We start from the raw sequence: 21,171 nt of genomic DNA, 5'->3' as shown, positions 1-21,171 counted from the left end.
TCATTCACATCAAGGTGTAATTCATCAGTAACTGTGATTGAAAGCGGATCCTTTACTTTTACAGGGGAGGAAACATGGGGGGGGCGTTGCGAATGAAGAAGGGAAAACAAACAAGGGGTTGCTGGGGAAAAAGCAGATAAAGGTCACCTGCTTCATAATTTTCTTTAGAGATATCAGTGTGTACCTTCAACATTGCTCAGATATTTCTATTTTGACGCAGTGTGAGGAAACACCTTATCACAGTGTTGCTACAGTGACTAAAACACTACAACTTGCTTCCATACAAAAGCTTTATTACCTTTTCCAGTGAGAAATGGGCTACAAAGAGAGCCCCAGGTTTTTGGGAACTAAGTCATTATTAGGAGAGAGATTTTGTTGTGGTCAGCACATTATTTCAAATTGAGGAGTAATTTTCTTCTTTAGGTCTAGGTCACCAGAAAAGGTGAGAGAAAGGCATTTCTGGCATAGGTTTCTCCAAGAATAATTTAAACCCAGATTCCAAATATCTTTCGTGACATGAGTTTAAAGCAGGTTTACATGATCACATGAAAGGGCTTTTGCAGGAAGGACTTTTACAGAGTGTAAAACAGGTTTTTTTTTTTTTATCATCATTATCAAAAACTATTTGTCAGTCTCCGTGGCCATTCATGACTAGTTGGGGCACCAAGTCAGAGTGGTTCAGATTTGGCTCACTAGGTACTTAGTCAAAGGCAGCTTGAGTGGACATGTACAACCACATAAAGCATGTTCATGCAACAATGGAGGACAGGTTAGCATATCATTTGGTCTCACTGTTTCCCGTGCATACACAACTCATTCCTATCTTAGCAATTTGTGTGTTTACTTGTTTACCTGTAAATAAGGTCTTATCTCTTTTTTTTGAGTCCCATTCTTTCTTCAAGACTCAATTATGAAACTCTCTTTGACAGATTGTCTTCTTTTAAGCCTCATTGCACATGGTTGGCATGGCCTTTTAGCATTTACGTCTTTCTTCAGGCACTCAATAATCAAATGGTGACTGAAGTATTTCGTAGATTATCACATGTACGTTTCTGAACCTTCCTAGATGGATGTTACATTAAAGATGGTAGATTTGCAGAAACTCCACCTCTCATAACATTTTAAAGAAGAGGGCCTTTGGTGCTCTGAAGAGGCAGTTAGTTGGAAATTCTAACTGACCATCCTTTAGATTTTCTAAGCATGCTCCGTTATTTGGTAGCAACTGATTGGCTGTTGTAAGTTGACTGCTGAGACGGTCAACTGAGAAAATTCAGCTCCTGGTTTGGGTCTTCCTTCTCAGTCTATATGGAAGAAAACTTGGGAAAAATATAAAAAAAGAAAAGGGCAAATAGGCGGGCATCCTATTATTAAGAGGTAATTACAGTAAGAAATATTAAAATAAGGGCCCTATTATATAGTATGAATTTACAATGTAATCACTATTGCATGATAATGGAGTGACTACAAAAGAGCCAGATGGCGGGGGGCAGGGGAGGTAGGTTCCTCTTTGGGGCAATTCCCAATGTTTATTTGGTGCCAGAGAAGAGAAAATGCCCAGATATGTGACTTGTATCAGACAATTATGCAAAATCCATAATAATTAAATGGGAATGATAATTGGGGGTAATTTTTTTACTGCTAAGAGGGTAAGTAGAGGAGTGGGATGAGGATACAGAAGTTGCTGCAGTGTATGAAGATAAGGACTCAGAGGTCATGTTTATCAGGTGCTTGTTCTATGTAAAGTAACTGTCAGATGTTTTAAATATATTATTCATTTAATTATCACAACTAAACTGTGAAGTGGCTGCTATCCCCATTTTACTGAATAAAAAATGAACTCAAAGATGTTAAGTGAAAAAGAGGGTGAATAACAAATGCTGGCGAGGGTGTGGAGAGAAGGGAACACTACTGCACTGTTGGTGGGAATGTAAATTAGTACAACCACTTTGGAAAACAATTTGGAGGTTTCTCAAACAACTACAGATAGATCTTCCATATGATCCAGCAATCCCTCTTCTGGGTATATATCCAGAGGAATCGAAATCATCATGTCGAAGAGATACCTGCACTCCCATGTTTATTGCAGCTCTGTTTACAATAGCCAAGATATGGAACCAAACTAAATGTCCATCAATAGATGATTGGATAGGGAAACTGTGGTATATATACACTGTGGAATACTACTTTGCCATAAAAAAGAATGAAATACTCCCATTTGCAACAACATGGATGAACCTGGAGAAACTTATGTTGAGTGAAACAAGCAAAGCACAGAGGGATAAATACCACATATGCTCACTCATATGTGGGAGCTAAGAGAGAAAGGAAGGCAGGAAAGAAAGACCACAGTGGTGCCGTGATCCAACAGAGGGAGGGAACATTCCTAGGGCTACAAATTGGAGTGGAGGGGAGGGGGAGGGGGAGGGAGGTTGGGGGATAATTGGGAGGGGACAAAGGGTACAAAAGTAATTTCTGGTAATGGGTATGCCCCCAGTATGAGACTGGCACCCACCTCATGGGCAGGAGGGGGGACAATCAGCTCTGTATCTCATGAATATCCATAATAAATAAAAAAAAGTTAAGTAACTTGCTAAAAATCAAATATTTCCATAGACAGAGCTTATCATAGGCTAAAGTCTGTGCCTTTTCTCTAACCAAGAGATGACTGTTGAAAGAAGATAGTACCAAATTGAGAAAAATTGTAATATTGAAGGAAAAATGAGAAAATGAGACTAATATATGTATGTATGGAGCAGAATGATGGTGAAAAATTTAGCCGTTTTGGTGATAGGTCAAATCTAATCATATACTTAATGTCTTTGAGTATTTATTGATTATTATTTTTAATTATTGAAACATAATTGATTATACATATCTCTGGGGTACAGCATTGAATATCCATACCTGTGTGCAATATATCATGCTCAGATCAGGATAATTAGTATATTAAACATCACACAATGTAACAATTTTTCATGATCCTTTACCAGTTTCTCACTAACACCCCTTTCTCCTTCCCCTTTTCCACCTCTAATGGTCTCAGTTCTGTTCTCTCCTTTTGAAAATTCAACAAATTATTGCGATTGTTGTATCTTTCTTTTTTAAAAATTTTATTTATTTATTTAGCTCCCACTTGTGAGTAAGGACGTGCAATATTTTTCTTTCTGTGCCTGGCTTATCTCACTTACCATACTTTTCTCTAAGTTCATCTATGTTTCTGTGAGTGGCAGAATTCCATTCTTTTTTATGGCTAAGCAGTATTCCACGGTGTATACATACCACATTTTCCTTATCCAATCATCCATCAATGGACATTTAGGTTGGATCCAAAATCTGGCTATTGTAAATAGAGCTGTGATAAACATGGCAGTGCAGGGATCCCTTTGAATGATGATTTCCATTCCTTTGGGTACGTACCCAGCAGTAGGATTCCTGGATTGCATAGCAATTCTATCTGTACTTGTTTGAGGAACCTCCGTACTGTTTCCATAATGGCTGTACTAATTTACAGTCCCACCAACAGTACAGGAGAGTTCCTCTTTGTCTGCGTCCTCACCAGCATTTGTTATTTTCTGTCTTTTTGATGATAGTCTAATGGGTGAGATGATATCTCAATGCGGTTTTGATTTGCATTTCTCTGATGCTTAGTGATGTTGAGCATTTTTTCATATGTTGGTTGTGCCATACGTATATCTTCCTTTGAGAAATGCCTATTCAACTCCTTTGCCCATTTTTTAATTGTGTTAGTTGTTTTTTTTACTATTAAGTTGTTTGAGTTCTTTGTATATTCTGGATATTAATCCATTATCAGATGCATAGTCTGTAAATATTTTCTCTTATTCTGTCAATTGTCTTTTTGCTCTTTTAACTGTTTCTTTTGCTGTGAAGAAGCTTTTTAGTTTGATATAATCTCATTTGTTTATTTCTAATTTTGTTGCCTGTGCTTTTGGGGTCTTATTCTTAAAGTCTTTGCCCAGTCCTACTTCCAAAGTGTTTCTCCTATGTTTTCTTTTAGGGGTTTTATAGTTTTAGGTCTTATATATCAGTCTTTAATCCGTTTTGAGTTGATTTTGATATATGGTGAGAGGTACGGGTCTAGTTTCATTCTTCTACATATGGATGTCCAGTTTTCCCAACACCGTTTTCTTTTCTCCAATATATGTTCTTGTTGCCTTTGTCAAAGATCAGTTGACTGTAAGTATGTGGGTTGATTTCTGGGTTCTCTATTCTGCTCCATTGATCTGAGTGTCTATTTTCATGCCAGTACTACATTGTTTGGGTTAGTTTAACTTTATAGTGTAATTTGAAGTCAGGTAGTATAATCACTCTGGCTTTTTTTGTTGTTGTTGTTCAGTATCACTTTGGCTATTTGGGGTCTTTTTTTGTTCCACAGGAATGTTAGGATTGTTTTTTTCTATTTCTGTGAAGATTGCCGTTGGTATTTCACTGGGGATTGCATTGAATCTGTGGATCACTTTGCATTATAAAGGCATTTTCACAATGTTAGATCTTCCAATCCAAGAGCATGGAATATCTTTCTATGTCCTCTTTAATTTCTTTCAGCAGTGATTTGTAGTTCACATTGTATAGATATTTCACTTCCTTGGTTAAATTGATTCCTACATATTTTACTTTTTTGGTGACTACTGTAGACGGGCTTGATTTCTTGATTTCTTTTTCTGCTAGTTCATTGTTGGAGTATAAAAATGCTACTGATTTTTGCCTGTTGATTTTATATCCTGCAACTTTACTAAAATTGTTTATCAGCTATAAGAGTTTTTTGTAGAGTTTTTAGGTTTTTCTTGTTTTTCTTTCTTTCTTTCTTTTTTTTTTTTTTTTTTTTTTTTTTTGTCTTTTTTCGTGACCGGCACTCAGCCAGTGAGTGCACCGGCCATTCCTATATAGGATCCGAACCTGCCGCAGGAGCGTCACTGCGCACCCAGCGCCGCACTCTCCCGAGTGCGCTACAGGAAGGCCCTTTCTTTTTTTTTCAGAGTCTAGGTCTTGACCTCTACTAACAGTTCCAGAACATTATTTAGGTGGTTGGGGCAGAACTGGAATGGTTGAAAGTGGCACAAAAATGATCATCTGAATTACAAGGGTACACACTTATTGCCTCATTAGAAGTTAGAGCATTTACTATAAACTTTACATAGTCAGGCATGATTTATAATTTACTGTTATTAAGAGCAGATTCTGAATTACATTAAAATTTTTTTATTGAAAGATAATTTGTTATACATATGTGTAGGGTACAAAATTGACTATCAATAGCTGTGTACAATGTGTGATGGTCAAATCGTGATAGTTTATTCATCATTGCAATATGTAATCATTCTTTGTGTCTGTGAACCAATTTCTCATTAATCCCCCTCACTCTCTCCCTCCCCTCACACTTTCCACCTCTAGTAACCACAGTTCTGTTCTCTCCTTCTAAAAGTTTGATGTATTATTGTGATCATTGTTTCTTTCTCTTTCTCTTTCTTTATTGTTTATGTTTTTATTTATTAATTCAGCTCCCTAGGTTTTTCTATACACAGGATCATGTCATCTGCAAAGTGGGACAGTCTGACTTTGTCTTTTCCAATCTGGATGCCCTTTCTTTCTTTCTCTTGCCTAATTGCTCTGGCTAGTATTTCCAATACTACGTTAAATAAGAGTGGTGATAGCAGGCATCCTTGTCTTGTTCCTGTTCTTATGCGAAAAGTTTCAGCTTTTCCCCATTCAGGATGATATTGGCAGTGGGTTTGTTGTATATGGATTTTATTGTGTTGAGATTCTTTCCTTCTATATCTAATTTCCTGAGAATCTTCATCATGAAAGGATGTTGGATTTTGTCAAATGCTTTTTCTGTGTCTACTCAGATAATTATATGGTGTTTGCCCTGGAGTTTGTTGATGTGGTGTATCACATTTATTGATTTGCCTATGTTGAGCCAGCCTTGCATCCCTGGGAAAAATCCCACTTGATCATGGTGTATAATTTTTTTGATATGTTGCTGTATTCTGATTGCTAGTATTTTGTTGAGGATTTTTGTGTCTATGTTCATCAATGATATTGGACTATAGTTTTATTTTTTTGTTGTGTCTTTGTCTGGTTTTGGTATCAGTGTGATGCTGGCCTCATAGAATGAGTTTGGGAGAATGGCCTCTGTCTCAATTTTTTAGAATAGTTTGAAGAGAATTGATAGTTATTGCTCTTTAAAGGTTTGGTAGAATTCAGCAGTAAAGTCATCCTTTCCTGTGCTTTTCTTTGTTGTGAGATAGCTGATTACTGCTTCAATCTTCTTGCTTGTTATTGGTCTGTTCAGGTTTTCTATTTCTTCTTGGTTCAGTCTTGGCAGTTTGTATGTGTTCAGAAGTTTATCCATTTCCTTCAGGTTTTCAAATTTGTTGGTGACTATTATAATAGTCTCTAATGATCCTTTGTATTTCTGTAGTATCAGCTTTAATGTCTCCTTTTTAATTTCTGATTTTTGTTATTTGGTCTTCTCCATGCTTTTCTTTAGTGAGCCTAGTTAGTAGTTTATTTTGTTTATCTTCTCAAAAGCCAACTTTTTGTTTTACTGATGTTTTGTGTCATTTTTGGGGTCTCTATTTCATTTAGTTCTGCTTTGATCTTAATTATTTCTCTCTGTCTACTAATTTTGGGATTGGATTGTTCTTGTTTTTCTGGTTCTTTGAGGTATAGAATTAGATTGTTTATTTGAAACCTTTCTATTCTTTTGATGTATACTTTTATTGTAATAAACTTCCCTCTAAGTACTGCTTTTGCAGCATTCCACAGATCTTGGTATAATCTGTCTTTATTTTCACTAGTTTCAAGAATTTTTTTGATTTCCTGTTTAATTTCTTCTTGGACCCATAGGTTGTTCAGGAGCACATTGTTTAATTTTCATGAATTTGGACAGAGTGCAGATTTTTGCCTGTTACTGATTTCTAGTCTCAATCTGTTGTGGTCTGAAAAGATACTTGAAATGGTTTCAATTTTTTAAGATTTGTGTTGAGACTTAATCTGTGACCTAATGTTCCATGTGCTCATGAGAAGAATGTATATTCTCTAGTTGTTGGACGAAGTGTTCTGTAGATATCTGCCAAGTCCGATTGGTCTAAAGTACAGTTTAAATCCTGTGTTTCTCTGTTTTTGTTGTGCAGATGATCTGTGCAATGCTGAGAGAGAGGTGTTCAGGTCCACAACTATTATCATATTGGGGCCTCTCTCTTTCTTTAGGCCTAATAGTGTTTGCTTTATATATCTGGGTATTCTAGTGTTGGGTGCATATATATTTATGATTACTATGTCTTCTTGCTGGATAGATCCCTTTATAATTATATAATTGCCTTCTTTGTCTCTTTTTATGGTTTTGGTTTAAAGTCTATTTTATATGATATAAGAAAAGCTACTCCTGCTCATTTTTGGTTTTCCATTTGTGTGGTATATCTTTTTTCCATCCCTTCACTATTAGTTTGTGTATTTCTTTACAGGTGAGGTGAGTTTCTTGTAGACAGCATATAGTTGGGTCTAGCTTTTTAAACCAATCTGTCAGTCTGTGTCTTTTCAGTGGGGAATTTAATCCATTTATCTTTCAGATTATTATTGAAAGGTGTCATCTTACTCTTTGCATTTTATCCATTTTCATTTGGGTATTTTAAATATCTTTTGTTTCTTTCTTCCCCTTTTATTGTTTGTCTTTGGTATCTGCTGTTTTTTTCAGGTGGTAAGATATAGTTCTTTCCCTTTCTCATTTGCATTTTTATTCTACCAGTGGGGTTTATTCTTTCTTGTGTATTCCTGGTAGTGGTTACTGTTTTTTGGATTCTACATGCAGGACTCCCTTGAGGATTTCTTGTAGGACTGACCGTGTGGTGGTAAATTCCTGCAGTTTTAGTTTATCTGGGAAATACACTATTTCTCCTTCATTTCTGAAGGATAACCTTGCTGGATATAGTATTGTTGGCTGGCAGGTTTTTATTTTCATATTTTGAATATATCATCCCATTTTCTTCTGACCTGTAGAGTTTCTGCTAAGAAGTCTGCTGTTAGTTTGATGGGGACTCCCTTATATGTGTCTTAATGCTTTTGTCTTGATGTTTTTAAGATTCTCTTTAGGTCTTTGAGGTTTGTCAGCTTGAATATAATGTGTCTTGGAGAGGGTCTTTTTGTATTGAATCTTTTTGAGGATCTTTCAGCCTCCTGGATCTGCAAGTCCATGTCTCTCCCTATACCTGGGAAATTTGCCACTATTATTTCATTGAATAGGTTTTCAATGCCTTTTCCTTTTAAACCAAGAACTATAAAAAGAGTCAAAGAAGGACATTATATAATGATAAAAGGGTTGATGTAGCAAGAAGATATAACAATCATTAAATATATATCCACCCCACATCTGAACACCCAGTAATATAAAGCACATGTTACTGGATCTAAAGATACTGATAGATCCCAGTGAAATAATAGTTCAGGACTTTATCACATGTCTCTGAGCACTGGACAGATGATGTAGACAAAAATTAGCAGAGAAATATTGGATTTAAATGGCACATTTGAGAGATGCACTCAACAGACATTTACAGAAAATTTCATTCAACAACTACAGAATATACATTCTTCTCATCAGTACATGGGTCATTATCCTGGATAGACCATATATCAAGTCCGAACAAAGTTTAAAGACTGAAATCATTTCAAGTATTTTCTCATACCACAATGGAATAAAACTAGAAATTAACAACAAACCGAACTTTGGAAACTGTACAAAAACTTGGAAATTGGACAACCGCCTGCTGAATGACCAGTGGGTCAAAGAAGAAATAAAGCAAGAAATCAAAAACTCCTTGAAATAAATGAAAATACAAGCACAACATACTAAAACCTATGGGATATTGTAAATGGAGTACTAAGAGAGAAGATTATTGCTATAAGTGCTTACATCAAAAATTGAAAAACTAATGTTACACCTCCTCAAGGAACTAGAAAAGCAAGAACAATCCAACCCAAAAATTAGTAGAAAGAAAGTAATAATAAGGATCAGAGCAGGACTAAATGAAATAAAAGCCAAAAAAAGATAAAAAAGATAGATGAAACAAAACATTGGTTTTTTTGAGAAGATAAACAAAATTGACAAACCATTAACTAGACTAACCAAGAAAAAAAGAGAAAAAAAAACCAAATATCAAAAATCAGAAATGAAAAAGGAGACATTACAACTGTTTACATAGAAAGACAAAGAATCATTGAGATTATTATGAATAACAAAACACCAGCAAATTTGAAAAATTAGAGGAAGTGGATAAATTTCTGGGCACACACACCCTACCAAGGGGAAATAGAAAACCTGAACAGAACAATAATGCGTGATGAGATTGAATCAGTAATCAACAGTTTCCAAACAAAGAAAATCTCAGGACTGTGTGGCTTCACTGCTGAATTATACCAAACTTTTTAAGAAGGTTTAATACCAATTCTTCTCAAACTACTTTAGAAAACTGAAGCATAAGGTATTCTCCCTAACTCATTCTACGAAGCCAGCATCTCTCTGATACCAAAACCAAAGACACAACAAAAAAAGAAAACTAATGGCCAATATCCTTGATGAACTTAGATGCAAAAATCCTCAACAAACTACTAGCAATCAAAATCCAACAGAACATCAAAAAGATTATGCACCACGATCGAGTGGGATTCATCCCAGGGATGCAAGGATGGTTCAAGAAACACAATAACAATAAATGTGATACACCACATAAACAAAAAGAAAGACAAAAACCATATGATCATCTCAATAGATGGTTAATAGTTGGTAAAATTCAACATACCTTCCTGAAAAAAAAAAAACTCTCAACAGAATAGATATAGGAGGAAAGTATCTAAAGACAATAAAAGCTATATACGACAAATCCACAGCTAACATCATCCTGAACAGAGAAAGGTGAAAGCTTTTCCTCTAAGTTAAGGAAGAAGACAAGGATGCTCACTCTCACCACTCCTATTTAACATACTTTTGGAAGTTCCAGTCAGCAATTAGGCAAGAGAAAGGAATCAAGGGCATCCAAATTGGAAAAGAGGAAGTTGAATTGTCCCTGTTTGCAGATGACATGATCTTATATATAGAAAAACCTAAAGACTCCACTGAAAAACTCTTAGAGCTGATAAACAAAATCAGTAAAGTTGCAGGATATAAAATCAATCTATGAAAGTTGGTAGCACTTCTATACACCAACAATGAACTAGCAGAAAAATAAACAAGAAAGCAATCTCATTTATAATAGCTGCCAAAAAAAAAAAAAAATCTAGGAATAAATCTAACCAAGGAGGTGAAAGATCTCTACAATGAAAACTACAAAACACTGCTGAAAGAAATTAAAGAGGACACAAAACAATGGAAAGACATTCTATACTCATGGACTGGTAGAATTAATGTTGTGAAAATGTCCATACCATCCAAAGTGATCTGCAGACTCAATGAAATCCCTAACAAATTGCCAATGACATTCCTCACAGAATTAAATAAGCAATCCTAGCATTTGTATGAAGAAAAAAAAAGACCTCAAAAAGCCAAAATTATCCTCTGCAAAAAGAGTAAAGTGGGAGGCATTACACTACCTGACTTCAAATTATACTACAAAGCTATAGTAACCCAAACAACATGGTGCTGGCATGAAAAGAGACACCTGGACCAATGGAACAGAATAGGAAACCCAGAAATAAACCCACATACTTACAACCAATTGATCTTTGATAAGGATTCTAGAAACATACACTGGGGAAAGGATAGCCTCTTCAATAATGGTGCTAGGAAAACTGGATATCTATGTGTAGAAGGATGAAACTAGACCCCATTTCTCACCATATACAAAAATCAACTCAAAATGTATTAAAGACTTAAGTTTAAAACCTGAAACTAAAAAAACTTCTAGAAGAAAATACAGGCAAAATGCTCCAGGATATAGGACTAAGCAAGGATTTTATGAATAAGATCTCAAAAGCACAAACAACAAAAGTAAAAATAAACAAATAGGATTACATCAATCTAAAGAGTGCCTGCACAGCAAAGAAAACAATCAACAGAGTGAAAAGACAACCTACAGAATGGGAGAAAATACTCACAAACTATGCATCTCACAAGGGGCTAATTCCCAGAATATAGAAGGAACTCAAACATCTCAATAGTTAAGAAAACCAATGAACTCAATTAAAAAATGGGCAAGGGACCTTAATACTCATTTCTCAAAAGAAGATGTACAAATAGCCCAGAGCTATATGAAAAAATGCTCAAGATCACAAGTCATCAAGGAAATGCAAATCAAAACCACGCTGAATTACCATCTTACCTCAGTTATTACAAAGACAGAAAATAAATGCTGGCAAGATATGGAGAAATGGTAACCCTTATACATTGTTCGCAGGATCATAAATTAGTACAGTCATTATGGAAAACAGTATGGAGGTTTCTCAAACAACTTCAGATAGAACTACCATATGACCCAGGAATTCCATTATCGGGTATATATCCAAAGGACTGGAAAGCATCATGTTGAAAGTATACCTGCACTCCCATGTATATTGCAGCTCTGTTGACAATAGCCATGATACAGAACCAACATAAATGTTCATTGACAGATCACTGGCTAAAGAAAATGTGATACATATACACAATGGAATACTACTCAGCCATAAAAAAACGAAACTCTGACATTCACAGCAACAGGGATGAGCTTGGAGAAAATTATGCTATGTGAAATAAGCCAGACACAGAGAGAGAAATACTGCATGTTCTACTCATATGTGGGAGCTAAAAAAAGAGAATAAAACAAAGCAAGCAAACAAACAAGGAAAAACTAATGAATAATAATAATAAGCTGAAACATTAAAAGAAGAAAGAAGAACTTTGGTGCTAGAGATGAGAAAGGGGAGGGGGAAGGAGGGATAGTGAAGGCTGATTAATGGACACAAAAGTACAGTGAGGTAGGAAAAATAAGTTCTACTGGTGTACAGTTGACCCAGAAATCTATAATCAATAATGTTTTACTGCATATAACAAACCAGCCAGAAGAAAGGAGATCAAATGTGCACATCACAAAGAAATGGTAAAGTTTTGCAATGATGAATAGGCTAATTACCCTGAATAGATCAACATACATTGTATGAATGTACTGAAATATAACTCCATACCTTATAAATAGGTACAATCAATCCATTTCAATAAAAATGCTTTTAAAAAGCAAAAAATATAGGTCACCCAAACTAGACCTGGAGCATAATGCATTTCAGTCAAAGGGATGAGAAAAACTGACAGGTTCTAGTAATGTTGTTATGTCATTTAATTTGAATGTCTCGGAAAGTAATATAAGATTGAGATCAAGATGTCAGCAGAGTAAGTTTCTTCTGAGAGCCATGTTCCATGCCTTTCTCCTTGGCTTGTAGCTGGACTTTTTCTACCTCTGTCTTCACTTTATCTTCCCTCTGTACATATCTGTATTAGTCCGTTTATATTGCTTACAACAAAATACACGGAACTGGGTATTTTATAAAGAAAACGAAATTTATTGCTTTAAGTTTCTGAGGCTAGGAAGTCCAAAGTCCATCTGGTGGTGGCGACAGTGACCCAGGAGTCTCACATTGCAAGATGGTGGAAACAGAGAGAGCAGAGAGGAAGACAGACTCTCCTCTTCTTTTAAAGCCCTCAGAACCACTCCCCTGACCACCATTTTTAATCCACTCAGTACTGCATGGTCCTACAATCCAATCACCTCTTCAAGGCTCCACCTTTCAATTACCATAATAGGATTTCCCACCCTCTTAACGGTCACAGTGTGGGCTAAGTTTCTAATACATAAAACTTGGGGGACACAATTCAAGCTTCAATGAGTTTTGGGGGGACATAATTCAATCCACTACAATGTCTATGTCCAAATTTCCTTGTCTTATAAGGACACCAAGTTATATTGGATTAGGGCCTACCCTAATGACCTCATTTTAACTTAATTACCTCTTTAAAGACCCTATCTCTAAATACTATGGCATTCTGGGTTACTGGGAGTTAGGAATTTTACATATTAATTTTGGGGGGTCAATTCAGCCCATAACAGGTGCTTACACACATAGCCGGATTGCATTACAGAAGAGGAACACTGAGATTAGGAGATTCGCCATGAAGACAAGCCTGCCGTTATGTTGTCTACTCTTGTCAAATAATAGGAAATATTTTTAACATGGAGATTATTTCTTTACTACTTTGTAGTTGTTTATAGCAAAAGAAACTAAAAAATATGTTCGGAGTAATTGAATGAATGAAAATAATTCTTATTTATTTCATGTTTGAATTTTCATCAGAAATAGTATATAATAAAGGTAAGTTTCAGATTCTCTTACCTTATCCCTCAAGACTTCTTGCTGCAAATATGACCCTGAGAAATGTCTAGTCAGCGACTTGCATTCTTGGCATACTTAGCAAGAACATGCACAGATGCTCAGGACAATGTTGGTTGTCTCTCCCAAAAGCAATGAAGTCAAAATATTAGATTAAGTTATAGCTGTACTGTCCTTACAGTCTTTTGTTTTTTGGGGGGGGGACCGGTAAGGGGATCATAACCCTTGGCTTGGTGTCGTCTGCACCGTGCTCAGCCAGTGAGCGCACCAGCCATCCCTATATAGGATCCGAACCGTGGCCAGTGCTGCTGCGCTCCCAGCGCTGCACTCTCCCGAGTGAGCTACGGGGTCAGCCCTGTCCTTACAGTCTTTACCAATTCATGTTCTTTTTTACATAGCTCTATAATTGATCTCACCTCTCCAACAGTTATCTAAAGGAAAACCTGAGCCACATCCCTTTTTCTAGTTCACAATAATTATATTCATAAATATCTTTAATAACCAATTAGGGAGTAAATTTAGAGCTTAGTCAACTGTTATGTTGTCTGCTCTTGTCACATAATAGGAAACATTTTAAACTTGAATATTATTTCTTTACTACTTTTAGTTGTTTACAGCAAAAGAAGCTCAAAAATATGTTCAGAGTAATTGAATGAAAATAATTCTTATTTACTCCAACAGATGGAATCGCCACTTGCATATGGTATAATTTCACTTTTGAGCATGTTTGAAATTTCATCGGAAATACTATATAATAAAGGTAAGTTTCAGATTCTCTTACTTTCTAGTTCCTTCTCAGAGGTTCTCATTTGTAGCCCTTCCTCATTTACAGTTAAAATATTTTTCTTTTAGTATTTCTTCTTTACCTTATCTTCCAGTTGTTCCTGGATATTATCTGTTGTACTTTGGTCTAGAGATTTCTAATATTATTGTGATGCTATTGTTATTAAATTGTATACACAGAGACTTCTCTTGTTACAGTATTTCATCACTTATAAGTCGGAATATTTAAAGTTTAAAGAGCATTTTATATTTTCAAAACTTTATTTGAACAGATTTTTTTTAATTCTTTCCTACCCGAATGGTTGCATGCAGTATGAATTGTAAACTGAATTATAAACTGAATTATAAACTGAATTATAATTGTAAACTGAATTATAAGGCTAGCAGATTGAGATTGAAGAGAATTTTCTGAAAGTAATACACAGATTAAATTAGTCAGTAGGACTTTTGTGGTGGAAAACTCTGCAAAAAAACCAAGACAAATCTACTGTCATTTGTGCAAATTTTTTAGATTCTGCAGCATCCTGAAACGGATCCTGGAACACAGTATATGCTCAATTAAAAATTGTTGACTAAATGGATAGAGAGAAGGATTCAGACCTCCTTCTATTCACAGGCATGTTGCAGAATTGGATGAGTTCTGGGATGACTCCTTCTAGTTCTTGTATTGTACTAGAGAATATGTGACACATACTTGAATGTGATCTAAGATGGGAGAGTCACAGATAAATTTATGAGATTTCAGAAAAGGGAGAGATTACTTCCAGCTTGGGGAAAGCCAGTGGGGGGGATCAAGCAATCAATCTAGGTCCCCAAGATGGGTAATATTTGAATATGCATGTATGGGGGAAAGTATTCTACAAAGACAACATCAAAGTAAGTGATAAACAACATCATGGAGGTAGGAAAGCACAATATGGGAGGGGAGTAGCAAATAGTTCAGTTTGACTAGAATGAAGGGATGGAAGAAGTAAAATATTTTGGAAAGGTAGGAAGGATAGAAGGCTTGTGCATATCATAGAGATACTCGAATGTCAGGCTAAGGAATTTAGGCTTTGGTCTATATTCAGTGGGAAGCCATTTAAGATTCCTGGGGGGGGGAGTGACATATCATAGCTATAGTTTAAGAAGATTAATATGGCAGTGCAGGGGCAGAGAGACTGTTCCCGTACCCTCTTAGGTTCTAATGCTAGGGCCTATGAATCGAACTGACAAAAGACAAATTAACAGAAGAAAATGCATACAAATTTTATTTGATGTTAATATTTTCACATGGTACAGCAGGCTTCATAGAAAGAAGTGAAAACCCCAAAATAGTGGTTACATGCTGGGGCTTATAGATCATTTTAACAAAGAGCAATAAATTGAGGAAATGGGACAAGACAAAAGAAAAGGGGGTTTAAGCAAGGAATGATAAATGTGGGGAAATGACCAGGAAATTTATGGATGAGAGATAGGTATTATTTTAGTAAGGTTTGTTTGTATAAGTGGCATATTTTGGGGAGGTATATTCTGATCTCCTGCAGCAGCATTATGTGAAATGAATTGGTGGAGAGAGAGATGGTGGTGCTTTTGCTGCTTCTGGCTTCAACTTCAGTGCTGTAATTGTGTAACTATGAGTAGAACAATGAATAAATTTCATAAATGGTGCTATTTCTGCACATTTGTCTCACAGCAGTTTTCTTATTCTAGTCAGAGCAGACATTCCATCAGTGATTACACTTGTATGATTTCTCTTTAAATCATGATTCTTTTTTTTTTTTCAGCAGCTGGCTGGTACAGGGTTCTGAACCCTAGACCTTGGTGTTATCAATACTGTGTTTAACCAACTGAGCTAATCAACCAGCCCTAAATCATGATTCTTGTTAAAGTCACATACTGTTAAAAATGTAACTTCTCTGGCACGTCTTTCCTTTAGATACTCACCAAAAAAGTAATGTTTTTTGCATTTCATTATTAAAACAGATCTAGCAAACTCTATAATCTGAGAATTTCTAAGCAAAGAGATCCATGTAGGCCAACAGACAGAAATTGGGAATTGCTTCTCTGTTTCCCACCACAACATCTCTTGTGGTTTTTCCTGCTTCCTTTTTTACCTTTCAAGCTCAAAGGAGCCTGTTGATATGACGATATAATTCACTAAATGAAACCAAAGTGCAGAGGACAATTGACTAGTTTTGCTGAGACAGTGTTAGAAAAAGCTTGTATTCGAACCAGATCTTAAAACATGTTAAAATTTTAGGCAGAGAACAGAAGCAGTAAGGACCCTGTGAGCACTTCAGAGGTGCTGGAGTGTAGGTTGTGTGCAGGGCAGTCCAAAAAAGGGGCTTGGCTGTTGAAAGATTGTCTAGCAGAATAAAGAGAGGATGGCCTTTAGAGACAGAAAAGCTTTGGTTCCAACCTGACTTATTACTGTTAGTTATGCGCCCTTTGAGCTCAATCTTCCTATGTGTTTGTTCTCTCTTCTTTAAACAGAGGACAGTAATATATATGGTGCAAAGCATTATGGGAATTTTATAAAATAACATGTAAACTCAGTGTCAGGCTCAAAGTATGTTATTCAAAGGTATAGTTTCCTTCTGCTTAGCTTTTCTCCATTTAAGAAGTTTATTCATTAAGTAATAGAGTGTCAGTGATTTTTAAGCAGAGGAGTGATTTGGATTTTAGAATCAAAGTACAGCTTTAAAAAGTAGGTCTGGTAGCATTGTCGGGTATGGGTACAATGACTATATGAGTTGAAAGTACTTTAAAAACTGTTTAAATTTATTGAGACTTGATTTGTGACCTAATATGTGATCTATCCTGGAGAATGATCCATGTGCTGATGAGAAGAATGAATATTCTGAGGTTGTTGGGTGGAATGTTCTGTAGATATCTGCCAATTCCAATTGGTCTAGAGTCTTGTTTAGATCTTGTGTTTCTCTACTGATTCTTTGCCTAGATGATCTGTCTAATATTGACAGTGGAGTGTTCAGGTCCCCTGCTATTATGGTATTAGTGTCTATTTCCTTCTTTAGGTCTAATAGAGTTTGTTTTATAAATCTGGCTGCTCCAACATTGGGTGCGTACATATTTATGATTGTTATGTCTTCTTGATGGATCAGTCCTTTTATCATTAAGTAGTGTCCCTCATTGTCTCTTTTTATGGTTTTTAGTTTAAAGTCTATTTTGTCAGATATAAGAATAGCCACTCCAGCTCGTTTTTCTTTTCTGTTTGCATGGTAAATCTTTTTCCATCCTTTCACTCTTAGTCTGTGTGAATCTTTATGGGTGAGGTGGGTCTCTTGTAGGCAGCATATAGTTGGGTCCTGCTTTTTGATCCAGTCAGCCAGTCTGTGTCTTTTAATTGGGGAATTTAAGCCTTTAACATTAAGAGTTGTTATTGAAAGGTGTTGATTTATTCCTGGCATTTTATTGGTTGTTTGGTTGTCTTAGGTGTCTTTTGTTCCTTGCTTTCTGATTTACTGTTTGGTTTCTTTGTTTGTTGGTTCCTTAGGTTGTAGATAGTGTTTTTGTTAGCTTGTTTTCTCTTCATGAATGCCATTTTTATTGTACTAGCGGGTTTAGATTTTTCTTAGGTTTTTATGGCAGTGGTAGTTATTTTTCAGGAACCAAACCCAGTACTCCCTTGAGGATTTCTTGTAAGGGTGGTCTTGTGGTAGTGAACTCCCGCAGTTTTTGTTTGTCTGAGAAATATACTATTTGCCCTTCATTTCGGAAGGATAGCCTTGCAGGGTAGAGTATTCTTGGCTGGCAATCTTTGTCTTTTAGTATTTTGAAAATATCATCCCATTCCTTTCTAGCTTTTAGGGTTTGTGATGAAAAGTCTGATGTTAACCTGATTGGGGCTCCCTTATAGGTGATTTGACGCTTCTCTCTTGCAGCTTTTAAGATTCTCTCTTTGTCTCTGAGTTTTGCCAATTTGACTATGACATGTCTTGGAGAAGGCCTTTTTGGGTTGAATACGTTTGGAGATCGTTGAGCTTCCTGGATCTGAAGATCTGTGATTTTTCCTATACCTGGGAAGTTTTCTGCCACTATTTTGTTGAATATGTTTTCAATGGAATCTCCATTTTCCTCCCCTTCTGGAATACCCATGACTCGGATATTTGAGCGCTTGAGGTTGTCTGATATCTCTCTCAGATTTTCTTCCATGTCCTTGATTCTTTTTTCTTTCTTTTTGTCTGCTTGTGTTATTTCAAACAGCCCATCTTCAAGTTCAGAGGTTCTCTCTTCAACTTCGACAAGCCTGCTGGTTAAACTCTCCGTTGTGTTTTTTATTTCGCTGAATAACTTCTTCAGTTCAGCAAGTTCTGCTACATTTTTTTTCAGGACATTGATTTCCTTGTATATTTCCTCTTTCAGATCCTGTATACTTTTCCTCATTTCATCATGATGTCTAGCTGAGTTTTCTTGTATCTCATTCAGTTTCCTTAGAATTATCACTCGAAATTCCTTGTCAGTTATTTCAAGGGCTTCTTGTTCTATAGGATCTAGAGTATGAGATTTATTAACTTTTGGTGGTGTACTTTCTTGATTTTTTGTATTTCTGGTGTCTTTTTTTTGGTGTTTATTCATTGTGGCAGGGGGTTTCACAGTCCACCGGTTTGAGACTAATGACTAACTAGGATGTTGCTGTGGTTGCCAATTTGGTATGGCTCCCGCCGTGACTGCTCAGTTGGCCTCTAGTGTCTTGTGTGTGTGGTTGCCTCGGGTCTTGGGCTTCTCCGGGGATCCACCTTTCTGGTCAGCTTGTACTCTGCTGGGCTGGTGGATCACGTACCACAGGGTGTGTGATCTCTGTTGAGCTTTCACTTTCTGTACAGGACTTCTCCCCGTTCCATGTGCTCTGGCCCAGGCTGTTAGATCGTGCAGTGGCGACCCCACCGGGTGTGTGGGTTCTGTCGAGTCTCCGCCTCCCTGGCCGCACGTCTCCCCCCTCTGTGCACACTGTGCTGGGCTGGGGTGTGTCTTCTGCACCCCTCGTCTATCAGCTGGGCCTTCAAGACCCTGCTCAGCACCACCTCGCCCAGGAAGTCTACCAGGTTTCTGCTAGGCACAGACGACCGGTCTCTCTGGGTGCCTTTGTAACACTGTGTAGATCTTTCTCGGGTCTTGTTCACCTTTGTATCCCCCCGGTATAAACCTAGTCTAGTGCCCGCCTGCAGCCTGCTCTCCGGCAGGTTCAAGCAGACCTGGGAACTCTCCTACCACACTATTCCCCACCAGAAATTCGTTAGGCTTTTTTTCCAAACTGGTGGTCGCAGAGATGATATCTGCCTCCCAGTAACAGGAAGTTTACCGGGGCGGAGTCCAGGGTGTGGTGGAGTGACAGTCGGCCCGCCCGTACTTCCTAGCCCTCCCAACACTGGTCGGGACGCCCAACACCCCCGCCCCGCCAGAGAACCGCGGAGGGAGTGGGAGAGGAGGCCGGCCTGCAGGGTCCGGAAAGCCTGGCGCCAGGCCAAGCAAATGGGCTCAGTGATGGCCGAGCAGGGCGGAGCTGCCCGCACCTGGGAAAATGGAGGCAGCACCGGGGCAGTGAGTGGCCTGGTGGTGCAGGCGGGGAGCCGCGTGGGCATCCACCCCCCGAACAGAGCTGTGCCAGGGATCACTCACAGTGCTGTGCCAGGTCGGGCGCTCGCTCTGTCTCTGGTTTGTTGCCTTCCGTGTTCTCGGCGCTGCCGCCTCGGGCTGTTCAGTCGCGGCGCCGCTCGGGCGCTCCCAGGAATCTTCTTTAATGCCGGCCTGAAACCTCGAATCCTGAATAGGGCAGCTGGCCGCCTTCAGTGCGGCCCCAGCCTCCGGGATCCTGGCTGCATCCACAGCAGCCCTGGCGCCGTGTTCCCTGTTTCAAGACTCGCTTTTGCAGCTAAGAATCAGTTCTTTTCCTGCTCCACACTTCAAAGCTGTTGCCTGTAAATGAGGCAGCCTCTCCTGCTGGGGGCAAAGTGGCGTTGAGCCCCCACGACCGGCCAGCAGCAGCAGTCCTCCCTTAAGAGATGGCCAGAGGAAGGTCCACAAGTTTCCCGGCTGCCTGAGGCCCAGTGGCCACCTTTTCCACCTCAGCTACTCCGCGCCAGCCGCCGCAGCCGCCGCCATCTTGAAACTCTAAAAACTGTTTAATATTATAACCTCAATACATATTTTAAGCCATATTTGTAATACTTATACAGATATGTTAATTTATAGAATTTTAAGAATACCATTGAAGCCACTATGTTGTACACACAGGATGAATAATATGCAATTATAAAGTAAATTTATTTTTACATTGATAGAGTTTGGATGTGCTGTCCCCCAAAGCTCATGTTGAAATCTGATTCCCCAATGTGGCAGTGTTGGGGGATGTTTGGGTCATGGGAAGGTGGATCCTTCATGCATAGATTAATGCCCTTCCTGGGGGCAGGGTAGTGAGTTCTCACTCTATTAGTTCCCGTGAGAGCTGGTTGCTTAAAAGACCTTCTACCTGCCCTCCCTCCATCTCTTTCTCTCTTGCTTCCTCCACCCTTGTGATCTGCTTACATCCACTGGCTGTCCTGCTGTTTTCTGCCATGACTAGTAACAGCCTGAGGCCCAGAACTGTGAACCAAATAAGCCTCTTTTCTTTATAAGTTACTCAGTCTGAGTATTCTGTTATAGCAACACAAAAGCAAACTAATACATATGTCTCGTTTAAATCCAATCATTGAGGTAGTTCTTCCTCTGTCCCTGGCTGAATATTTGGGCCAGCCCTAAGACTTTTTTGGTTTCAATTAGGTGATTCAAAGAGTTCTCCAAGCATTTCAAATTCAAAACACAGCTTTGCCTTGTAATTGTTGAAATTAAAATATCCAACCCCATGTAACAGTCCTGTTTAGGCTTGTGCTGGTGCAAAGCCTGTAGTTAAGGAAGGCAGGTTCAGATCAGCTTTTCCTTTTCTCCACCCAGTGTTTAAGTTCCTTTTCACTGTCTTGCTAACTTTAGGTTTTGACCCTTCTTGCATCAGGGTTGTAGGCAGGGAGGGAAAAGCAGGGGGAG

This window comes from Cynocephalus volans, chromosome 3 (genome assembly GCF_027409185.1).
Source record: "Cynocephalus volans isolate mCynVol1 chromosome 3, mCynVol1.pri, whole genome shotgun sequence".
Taxonomy (NCBI): Eukaryota; Metazoa; Chordata; class Mammalia; order Dermoptera; family Cynocephalidae; genus Cynocephalus; species Cynocephalus volans.
The sequence above is the reverse complement of the archived record's forward strand: the minus strand, read 5'-3'. Positions refer to the sequence as shown.